We start from the raw sequence: 11,706 nt of genomic DNA on the forward strand, positions 1-11,706 counted from the left end.
CTTTGATCGAGGCTTGGCACATTCCTCTCCATGGGTTGAGCGTGGTTCCTAGGTACTTTATTGCTTTTTCTGGGTCAGCATATGGTATACTCTGCTGACCCAACGTCAGTTGCGGATCTTGGAGGAACCACGTCTTCAATTTGTGTTGGATTTGGAATGTGCCACATTTTTCGGCGGATACTTTCATGTTTAATTCTTTTAGATGTTTGTGTAACAGCCGATTTTGTTTCTCGGCTGTTTCTTTGTCCTTCGCCAGGAGGACAATATCGTCTGCGAAAGCGAGAACTGAAACGTTCTCGCTTCCGAGTTTGACGCCCTCCGTCGTCTCGTCAAGAATCCCAATTATGGGATCAATTGTTAAATTAAAAAGTAAGGGAGATAGCGGGTCTCCCTGCTTGACTCCTCTCAGTAAGTCCACGGGCAATGTTCTGTCTTTACAATGTATAACAGTTTTGCAACCCCTGTACATGTCTTGCACATATTTGCTGACGAGACTTGGCACTCCTTTCATTTCCAGCCCTTTACTGATTGCTTCATGGGGAACCGTATCAAACGCTTTCGAAATATCTATTATTGTAATTACTCCACCTGACTCATTTTTCATTTTGGCCAGAGCGCTGCTGAGGATGGCTATGTTGTTTTTACAGCCATCCTCCTGTGTAAACCCCTTTTGTCTTGCGTGCTGCTTTACTTTGGACCGTAGTTTCCGGTCGATCATTGCCGAATATATTCTTCCCAGCAGAGACCCGATGGTAATTGGTCTCCAGTTCTCAACCTCTTCCGCGCTCTTTCCCGGTTTGGGAATAAGCGTGGTTCGGTTTATCTTCCACTGTGCTGGGTATATTCGGTGCAGCATGAGGAGATTACACAGTTTGGCAAAGACGTGCAGCGCTCCTTTTTTTCTCAGGTGGAGCTTTTTATTTGGTCGATACCGGCTGCTGTATCGACCTTAATTTTCTTGAATTTTTCCAATAGGTTCCCCATTGTGATGGGAGTCCAAATCTCGCCTATTTCTATTTTGTTGTTTTGGGGTTGCAAATTCGCCAATTTTTCCGGACCACTTTTGCCCCATAGATTTTTGTAAAGTGGACCCACCGAGTCGGCCCCAGGGAGACTGATCGCTTCTTCTCCCTTACCTGACTCACCCATTATTGCCAAGTCCAGGAGCTTCCTTGGGCATTTTCTGTATAGCTCCTGGTGCTTGGCGTATAGAAACTTTTTCCTCTTGTTATGGGTGGTCTTTTTCCCCATCTTTGTTGCTCCTTTTTGTCTTAGTCGATTCCCTTCTTCGTGCTGCGTTCCTTCTTTGAGGGAATCGACAAATTTTGAAGAAGCAGCTCCACTTCCTCTTGCTTAATGCTTCCCGCAGTTGCCAGTCCTTCAATTTCCCTTTCCACCCCTCGAAGGAAGTCTCCTTCGTCGAGGCGGTTCGATGCTATATATTGGAGAAACGGCTCTTGCCAGCGATCTTCTTGTTGAGCCGTTTCTCGTATTTCTCCTCCTCCTTCGTCCTCCGTGGCCGATTCGTAAATGCTTTCTTCCGAGGACTCGGAGGAAGGAGATCTTGCTTCGCTTTCAGTTGCGGCCACCTCTTCTTCTTGAACGGGCAGGAGCCTCCTTTTGTCGCTTATTTGTTTCAGGGTCTTGTCGGGGAAATATTCTCTCAGCGCTACATTTGGTTGTTTTAAATGTTTGTAGCGCTGGTTTAACTTGATTAATAGTTCAGTTTCGTCTTTAGACCAGACCGAGGCTCTACTGACTGGTCTTGTATTTCCCGACTCGTGCTTTGTGCTCTTTTTTGGTTCCTAATCGCCGGATGTCTATGTCTCTCGTGCATAGACAATCCTCTTTGCGATAGGAACGATTCCTCACAGGAATCGCATTTGAATTTTGCAACACCTTCCCATATTTTTCGCCCCTTACACTTTGGTAAGTGGCACCTGCAGCCATGGAGCTTTTCAAACTCCTTATGGCATGCAGCGCACCTCCATATAATTACTTCTTGGGGTGTTGCGTGTCTTTATGTTTGGCGTATTGCGATTCCTGGAGGAATCTAATATCTTTCCCCTTAATTCCCCTCGTCACTAATTAGATGACGAGGCATTTGGCTATATCATGCGCCTACGATCAAAGCGACCGTGGCGGACTTCCGAGGATGCCTCCTCGTGGGGCTCATCGTTTAAGACATTTGAATTCGCGGGCTCACTTTCTAGCGATGCTGCCAAGGAATCTGCCCGCGGACTTGGAAAAATTAGGAACGGGGACCCTTTCGGGAGGCGCACTTAGCCGCACGCCGTAGCGTGCGTTGTCCAGGGAGTGCCTCGCGGAGGCGTCGCCCCAGATTCCATTATGCGAACATAGTGGAATCTGCCCCGCGCCCTCGGCGTACAATAGTACGTCAGGACTCGCACCGCTCGGTGTAAAAGGCCGAGACGGGCTAAATTGTTCATCAGCTGGCAGCTGCTTCGTCTTTTCGTGTGTCGACCAGTGGTCTCGTTCGCATTTAGAAATTATGGTATTTGCCTTGCGGCTTCGTCAGTTTTTAAAAGGTATAAATAAATAAATAAAATAAATTAAATAAATAAATAAATATTTTTAACGATCACGGTATGTGATCGTAGTCCAAAAATTCGTTTGTTATTTCAATCGACGATCGGAGGGCAATTAGTGAAGCCGTCAGGGCATGTTTCGTTTGAAGCCCTAGGATTCTGAGACTCTCCACAGTGGCCCGGGGCACTGCCCCTCTGCACCCGATGACCACTGGTATAACGCGGCTCTCTTTGGCCTTAAACTTCTTTTTGAGTGTTTCGGCCGTCTTTTCATATTTTTTATATTTTTCTTTATATGCCTTTCTCAGGGAGTCGTTGTTTTCGTATCGAACGGTGACGTCAACGACGTAAACCTTTTCATGGTCTTTTATGACCATATCCGGCTTACGTCTGTCACCGTCGATTTCCAACTCCGGCTCCCTGAGTATCGCGAACTTTTTCGATATACTGTCCGCAATGAGCTCGCATATCTCATTGTGTCTTCTTATCCTTTTGCTTTTTGTGTGTGTACACAGTCCCAGAATATGTCCTAGGGTTTCAACCTGGACGCCGCACCTCCGGCAGTTCACATCCATGTCTCTTTTAGTCCTGCGGAGTGCTATTCTGGTTCCACATGTATTTGTTCTTAATTTTAGTGCGTCCAGGTATCGGGACGGCTTCAGTAATTCGGGGTTATAGAGCCAGGCATTTCCAACTCTATCCCCGAAGAATTCGTTTATTCCTTGTCCTTGCGAGGCGAAGGACTTCCATCTGCTGGTATCCGCCCTTTTCAATTTCTTTCGTGTAGCCTCGATCTCTTCTATCTCGCATGGCCAAGATAGGCCCACCGACGCAGCGTATTTCTTTGTAATCTCCTCTTGCCTCTCGAATGCTGTTTTGGTGGCGATATCCTGCGATCTTGTCATTCGAATACTATTCCTTAGTTTGGCCAACTTTACAATGTTGGCCACTCGTTGGACACCTAGACCTCCGTGACTTTTTTCAGTGTATATCACTCCGTCCGTTGTGGACGGATGGAGGTGCAGTATTTGTTTTATTATTTGCTTTATCTCATGATCAATTTGGTCTAGCGTGCCCAACGGAGGAGGATTCGCCACCAATTTGTGTATGTACCTTGGCAAGAGGTAGATTCTTATTAAGTTGATTTTTTGGTGTGGTTTTAGTTTCAGTCTCGTGACGCTTTTTGCTGCGTCGATGATCTCTTTGATCGAGGCTTGGCACATTCCTCTCCATGGATTGAGCGTGGTTCCTAAGTACTTTATTGCTTTTTCTGGGTCAGCATATGGTATACTCTGCTGACCCAACGTCAGTTGCGGATCTTTGAGGAACCACGTCTTCAATTTGTGTTGGATGTGGAATGTGCCACATTTTTCGGCGGATACTTTCATGTTTAATTCTTTTAGATGTTCGTACAATAGCCGATTTTGTTTTTTGGCTGTTTCTTTGTCCTTCGCCAAGAGGACAATATCGTCTGCGAAAGCGAGAACTGAAACGTTCTCGCTTCCGAGTTTGACGCCCTCCGTCGTCTCGTCAAGAATCCCAATTATGGGATCAATTGTTAAATTAAAAAGTAAGGGAGATAGCGGGTCTCCCTGCTTGACCCCTCTCAGTAAGTCCACGGGCAATGTTTTATCTTTACAATGAATAACTGTTTTGCAACCCCTGTACATGTCTTGCACATATTTGCTGACGAGACTTGGCACTCCTTTCGTTTCCAGCCCTTTGCTGATTGCTTCATGGGGAACCGTATCAAACGCTTTTGATATATCAATTACTGTAATAACTCCACCTGATTCCTCTTTCATTTTGGCCAGAGCGCTGCTGAGGATGGCTATGTTGTTTTTGCAGCCATCCTCCTGTGTAAACCCCTTTTGTCTTGGGTGCTGCTTAATTTTGGACCGTAGTTTCCGGTCGATCATTGCCGAATATATTCTTCCCAGCAGAGACCCGATGGTGATTGGTCTCCAGTTCTCAACCTCTTCCGCGCTCTTTCCCGGTTTGGGAATAAGCGTGGTTCGGTTTATCTTCCACTGTGCTGGGTATATTCGGTGCAGCATAAGAAGATTACACAGTTTGGCAAAGACGTGCAGCGCTCCTTTTTTTCTCAGGTGGAGCTTCTTTATTTGGTCGATACCGGCTGCCGTATCGACCTTAATTTTCTTGAATTTTTCCAATAGGTTCCCCATTGTGATGGGAGTCCAAATCTCGCCTATTTCTATTTTGTTGTTTTGGGGTTGCAAATTCGCCAATTTTTCCGGACCACTTTTGCCCCATAGATTTTTATATAGTGGACCCACCGAGTCGGCCCCAGGGAGACTGATCGCTTCTTCTCCTTACCTGACTCACCCATTATTGCCAAGTCCAGGAGCTTCCTTGGGCATTTTCTGTATAGCTCCTGGTGCTTGGCGTATAGAAACTTTTTCCTCTTGTTATGGGTGGTCCTCTTCCCTTCTTTGTTGCTCCTTTTTGTCTTAGTCGATTCCCTTCTTCGTGCTGCGTTCCTTCTTTGAGGGAATCGACAAATTTTTGAAGTAGCACCTCTACTTCTTCTTGCTTAATGTTTCTTGCAGTTGCTAGACTTTCAATTTCTTTTTCCACCCCTCGAAGGAAGTCTCCTTCGTCGAGGTGGTTCGATGTTATATATTGGAGAAACGGCTCTTGCCAGCGGTCTTCTTGTTGAGCCGTTTCTCGTATTTCTCCTCCTCCTTCGTCCTCCGTGGCCGATTCGTAAATGCTTTCTTCCGAGGACTCGGAGGAAGGAGATCTTGCTTCGCTTTGAGTTGTGGCCACTTCTTCTTCTTGAACGGGCAGGAGCCTCCTTTTGTCGCTTATTTGTTTCAGGGTCTTGTCGGGGAAATATTCTCTCAGCGCTACATTTGGTTGTTTTAAATGTTTGTAGCGCTGGTTTAATTTGATTAATAGATCCGTTTCGTCTTTAGACCAGACCGAGGCTCTACTGACTGGTCTTGTATTTCCCCGACTTGTGCTTTGTGCTCTTTTTTGGTTCCTTATCGCCGGATGTCTATGTCTCTCATGCATAGACAATCCTCTTTGCGATAGGAACGATTCCTCGCAGGACTCGCATTTGAATTTTGCAACACCCTCCCATATTTTTCGCCCCTTACACTTTGGTAAGTGGCACCTGCAGCCATGGAGCTTTTCGAACTCCTTATGGCATGCAGCGCACCTCCATATAATTACTTCTTGGGGGTGTTGCGTGTCTTTATGTTTGGCGTATTGCGATTCCTGGAGGAATCTAATATCTTTTCCCTTTTTAGAGCACCAATAACATTTAATCTGCCCGCTCAATGGTAAATTTATCATATCCAAATCGTGGTCCGGGGATAAGCATTGGTCGTCACCGGTGGCCCTCTCATCTGTTGCGGACAAGTCCGCCACGGGAGTCCCAGGGCCGGGGGCTCCCGCGTCCGAGGCTCCTCTGTTTCTTGACATTATGTTTTTGCTTGTTTTTTGATATCTTGGGAAGTTTGAGTGCCCCCAACACTTTTCCAATTGTTCCGTCTCTTTTCCAGGTCCGTTCCAGGTCGTGGCACAAGCCATCGAAGGGAGCGAACGATCCGCCAGCCACTAGACTTATTCGATACGTAAGTTTAACTTACGTTGTGGGCACAAGGTACCCCTCAATTCACCTTCCGTACGTGATCAAAAGCAAGAAAAAAATTTTTTTTTTTTTTTTTTTTTTTTTTTTTTTTTAGCACCAGCGGCCGGCCGACCGCTCGCTCTCTTAGCTATGGGTAGGTGGGGTCGCTGCTCCCCATCGGTGTGCACCTCACCGCCCATTCCTCGCCGTAGCCGGTTTCGAACTCTATGATTCTCCGAAGAGCAATCGATAGGCATTCCAGCGGGACCACGTGGAGGTACGAACTACGACTTGGGGCATAAGAGGCTCTGTATTGCGCTTCATGCCCCCAGCAACTATTACTCTCAAGAGCTCCGTTCCGAACCGACCACCGCTTGCGCGCCACACCTCTCCGGGTGCGTCACTAGCCGCCGCAACAGCGCAAACACGTCCGACCGCCAGGGCACACAATCCCAACCACTGGAGGCCCGCCGCTCGCACCACCGCAGAAGTCCTGTTTCCAGGACCCGCGGCGTATTGCTTCGCGAACCCCAGCGGCGTACTGCTTTTCGCCCAGAGCGGCGTATTGCTTTTCGCCCCCGGAGGCGTGTTGCCCTCCGCTTTTAACGGCGTATTGCTTTCCGCCTCCGGCAGCGTATTGCTTTCACGATCTTAGGTGGCGTGATCGGTTGGACGATATATATCACGCAGCCATGGAGCTTTTCGAACTCCTTATGGCATGCAGCGCACCTCCATATAATTACTTCTTGGGGGTGTTGCGTGTCTTTATGTTTGGCGTATTGCGATTCCTGGAGGAATCTAATATCTTTCCTTAATTCCCCTCGTCACTAATTAGATGACGAGGCATTTGGCTATGTTATGCGCCTACGATCAAAGCGACCGTGGCGGACTTCCGAGGATACCTCCTCGTGGGGCTCATCGTTTAAGACATTTGAATTCGCGGGCTCACTTTCTAGCGATGCTGCCAAGGAATCTGCCCGCGGGCTTGGAAAAATTAGGAACGGGGACCCTTTCGGGAGGCGCACTTAGCCGCACGCCGTAGCGTGCGTTGTCCAGGGAGTGCCTCGCGGAGGCGTCGCCCCAGATTCCACTATGCGAACATAGTGGAATCTGCCCCGCGCCCTCGGCGTACAATAGTACGTCAGGACTCGCACCGCTCGGTGTAAAAGGCCGAGACGGGCTAAATTATTCATCAGCTGGCAGCTGCTTCGTCTTTTCGTGTGTCGACCAGTGGTCTCGTTCGCTTTTAGAAATTATAGTATTTGCCTTGCGGCTTCGTCAGTTTTTAAGAGGTATAAATAAATAAATTAAATTAAATAAATAAATAAATATTTTTAACGATCACGGTATGTGATCGTAGTCCAAAATTCGTTTGTTATTTCAATCGACGATCGGAGGGCAATTAGTGAAGCCGTCAGGGCATGTTTCGTTTGAAGCCCTAGGATTCTGAGACTTTCCACAGTGGCCCGGGGCACTGCCCTCTGCACCCGATGACCACTGGTATAACGCGGCTCTCTTTGGCTTTAAACCTCTGCTTAAGAGTTTCGGCTGTCTTTTCGTATTTTTTATATTTTTCTTTATATGCTTTTCTCAGGGAGTCGTTGTTTTCGTATCGAACGGTGACATCAACGACGTAAACCTTTTCATGGTCTTTTATGACCATATCCGGCTTACGTCTGTCACCGTCGATTTCCAACTCCGGCTCCCTGAATATCGCGAACTTTTTCGATACATTGTCCGCAATGAGCTCGCAAATCTCATTGTGTCTTTTTATTCTTTTGCTTTTTGTATGCGTACACAGTCCCAGAATATGTCCTAGGGTTTCAACCTGGACGCCGCACCTCCGGCAGTTCACATCCATGTCTCTTTTAGTCCTCCGGAGTGCTATTCTGGTTCCACATGTATTTGTTCTTAATTTTAATGCGTCCAGGTATCGGGACGGCTTCAGTAATTCGGGGTTATAGAGCCAGGCATTTCCAACTCTATCCCCGAAGAATTCGTTTATTCCTTGTCCTTGCGAGGCGAAGGACTTCCATCTGCTGGTATCCGCCCTTTTCAATTTCTTTCGTGTAGCCTCGATCTCTTCTATCTCGCATGGCCAAGATAGGCCCACCGACGCAGCGTATTTCTTTGTAATCTCCTCTTGCCTCTCGAATGCTGTTTTGGTGGCGATATCCTGCGATCTTGTCATTCGAATACTGTTCCTCAGTTTGGCCAACTTTACTATGTTGGCCACTCGTTGGACACCTAGACCTCCATGGCTCTTGTCACTGTATATTACTCCGTCCGTTGTGGACGGATGGAGGTGCAGTATTTGTTTTATTATTTGCTTTATTTCATGATCGATTTGGTCTAGCGTGCCCAACGGAGGAGGATTCGCCACCAATTTGTGTATGTACCTCGGCAAGAGGTAGATTCTTATTAAGTTGATTTTTTTTGGTGTGGTTTTAGTTTCAGTCTCGTGACGCTTTTTGCTGCGTCGATGATCTCTTTGATCGAGGCTTGGCACATTCCTCTCCATGGATTGAGCGTGGTTCCTAAGTACTTTATTGCTTTTTCTGGGTCAGCATATGGTATACTCTGCTGACCCAACGTCAGTTGCGGATCCTTGAGGAACCACGTCTTCAATTTGTGTTGGATGTGGAATGTGCCACATTTTTCGGCGGATACTTTCATGTTCAATTCTTTTAGGTGTTCGTACAACAGCCGATTTTGTTTTTCGGCTGTTTCTCTGTCCTTCGCCAAGAGGACAATATCGTCTGCGAAAGCGAGAACTGAAACGTTTTCGCTTCCGAGTTTGACGCCCTCCGTCGTCTCGTCAAGAATCCCAATTATGGGATCAATTGTTAAATTAAAAAGTAAGGGAGATAGCGGGTCTCCCTGCTTGACCCCTCTCAGTAGGTCCACGGGCAATGTTTTATCTTTACAATGAATAACTGTTTTGCAACCCCTGTACATGTCTTGCACATATTTGCTGACGAGACTTGGCACTCCCTTCGTTTCCAGCCCCTTACTGATCGCTTCATGGGGAACCGTATCGAACGCTTTTGATATATCAATAATTGTTATTACTCCACCTGATTCCTCTTTCATTTTAGCAAGAGCGCTGCTGAGGATGGCTATATTGTTTTTACAGCCATCCTCCTGTGTAAACCCCTTTTGTCTTGGGTGCTGCTTAATTTTGGACCGTAGTTTCCGGTCGATCATTGCCGAATATATTCTTCCCAGCAGAGACCCGATGGTGATTGGTCTCCAGTTCTCAACCTCTTCCGCGCTCTTTCCCGGTTTGGGAATAAGCGTGGTTCGGTTTACCTTCCACTGTGCTGGGTATATTCGGTGCAGCATGAGGAGATTACACAGTTTGGCAAAGACATGCAGCGCTCCTTTTTTTCTCAGGTGGAGCTTCTTTATTTGGTCGATACCGGCTGCCGTATCGACCTTAATTTTCTTGAATTTTTCCAATAGGTTCCCCATTGTGATGGGAGTCCAAATCTCGCCTATTTCTATTTTGTTGTTTTGGGGTTGCAAATTCGCCAATTTTTTCGGACCACTTTTGCCCCATAGATTTTTATATAGTGGACCCACCGAGTCGGCCCCAGGGAGACTGATCGCTTCTTCTCCCTTACCTGACTCACCCATTATTGCCAAGTCCAGGAGCTTCCTTGGGCATTTTCTGTATAGCTCCTGGTGCTTGGCGTATAGAAACTTTTTCCTCTTGTTATGGGTGGTCCTCTTCCCCTTCTTTGTTGCTCCTTTTTGTCTTAGTCGATTCCCTTCTTCGTGCTGCGTTCCTTCTTTGAGGGAATCGACAAATTTTTGAAGTAGCACCTCTACTTCTTCTTGCTTAATGTTTCTTGCAGTTGCTAGACTTTCAATTTCTTTTTCCACCCCTCGAAGGAAGTCTCCTTCGTCGAGGTGGTTCGATGTTATATATTGGAGAAACGGCTCTTGCCAGCGGTCTTCTTGTTGAGCCGTTTCTCGTATTTCTCCTCCTCCTTCGTCCTCCGTGGCCGATTCGTAAATGCTTTCTTCCGAGGACTCGGAGGAAGGAGATCTTGCTTCGCTTTGAGTTGTGGCCACTTCTTCTTCTTGAACGGGCAGGAGCCTCCTTTTGTCGCTTATTTGTTTCAGGGTCTTGTCGGGGAAATATTCTCTCAGCGCTACATTCGGTTGTTTTAAATGTTTGTAGCGCTGGTTTAACTTGATTAATAGATCCGTTTCGTCTTTAGACCAGACCGAGGCTCTACTGACTGGTCTTGTATTTCCCCGACTTGTGCTTTGTGCTCTTTTTTGGTTCCTTATCGCCGGATGTCTATGTCTCTCATGCATAGACAATCCTCTTTGCGATAGGAACGATTCCTCGCAGGACTCGCATTTGAATTTTGCAACACCCTCCCATATTTTTCGCCCCTTACACTTTGGTAAGTGGCACCTGCAGCCATGGAGCTTTTCGAACTCCTTATGGCATGCAGCGCACCTCCATATAATTACTTCTTGGGGGTGTTGCGTGTCTTTATGTTTAGCGTATTGCGATTCCTGGAGGAATCTAATATCTTTTCCCTTTTAGAGCACCAATGACGAGGCATTTGGCTACCTTAAGAGAGTCATAGTTACTCCCGCCGTTTACCCGCGCTTTTTTGAATTTCTTCACGTTGACATTCAGAGCACTGGGCAGAAATCACATTGCGTCAACACCCTCGGGGGCCATCGCAATGCTTTGTTTTAATTAGACAGTCGGATTCCCCTAGTCCGTGCCAGTTCTGAGCTGAGCGTTGAATGGCGGCCGAAGAGAGCGACCACGACGGCAGAGCCGCCACGGAAGCCTCGCAGCAAGGAAGATCCGCGGGAGGCCAAGGCACGGGACCGAGCTCGGATCCGGGGTGCGAGGTACAAGACCACGCCCCGTTCAGCTCGCCCAGGCCCGGCACGTCAGCCAAACCCGCTTCCCGACCAAGCCCGACACGCCCCGCTCCTCAGAGCCAATCCTTATTCCGAAGTTACGGATCCAATTTGCCGACTTCCCTTACCTACATTAATCTATCGACTAGAGGCTCTTTACCTTGGAGACCTGCTGCGGATATGGGTACGAACCGGCGCGACACCTCCACGTGGCCCTCTCCTGGATTTTCAAGGTCCGAGGGGAAGATCCGGACACCGCCGCAACTGCGGTGCTCTTCGCGTTCCAAACCCTATCTCCCTGCTAGAGGTTTCCAGGGAACTCGAACGCTTATACAGAAAAGAAAACTCTTCCCGGATCTCCTGACAGTGTCTCCAGGTCATTTTGGGTTACCCCGACGAACACTCTTACGAGGGCCCGAATGGTATGCGGTTCCGCTGCCGGGTTCCGGAATAGGAACCGGATTCCCTTTCGCCCAATGGGTGTGTTTCTGGTCTCATATTTCAATTTTTATATGTTTGTGTGTATGATCTTAGGACACCTCATTTACATAGGATTTCTCTTAGGGCTTAGGATCGACTGACTCGTGTGCAACGGCTGTTCACACGAAACCCTTCTCCACGTCAGTCCTCCAGGGCCTCGCTGGAGTATTTGCTACT

This window comes from Apis cerana, unplaced genomic scaffold (genome assembly GCF_029169275.1).
Source record: "Apis cerana isolate GH-2021 unplaced genomic scaffold, AcerK_1.0 scaffold1_AcerK, whole genome shotgun sequence".
In the NCBI taxonomy this organism is placed as follows: Eukaryota; Metazoa; Arthropoda; class Insecta; order Hymenoptera; family Apidae; genus Apis; species Apis cerana.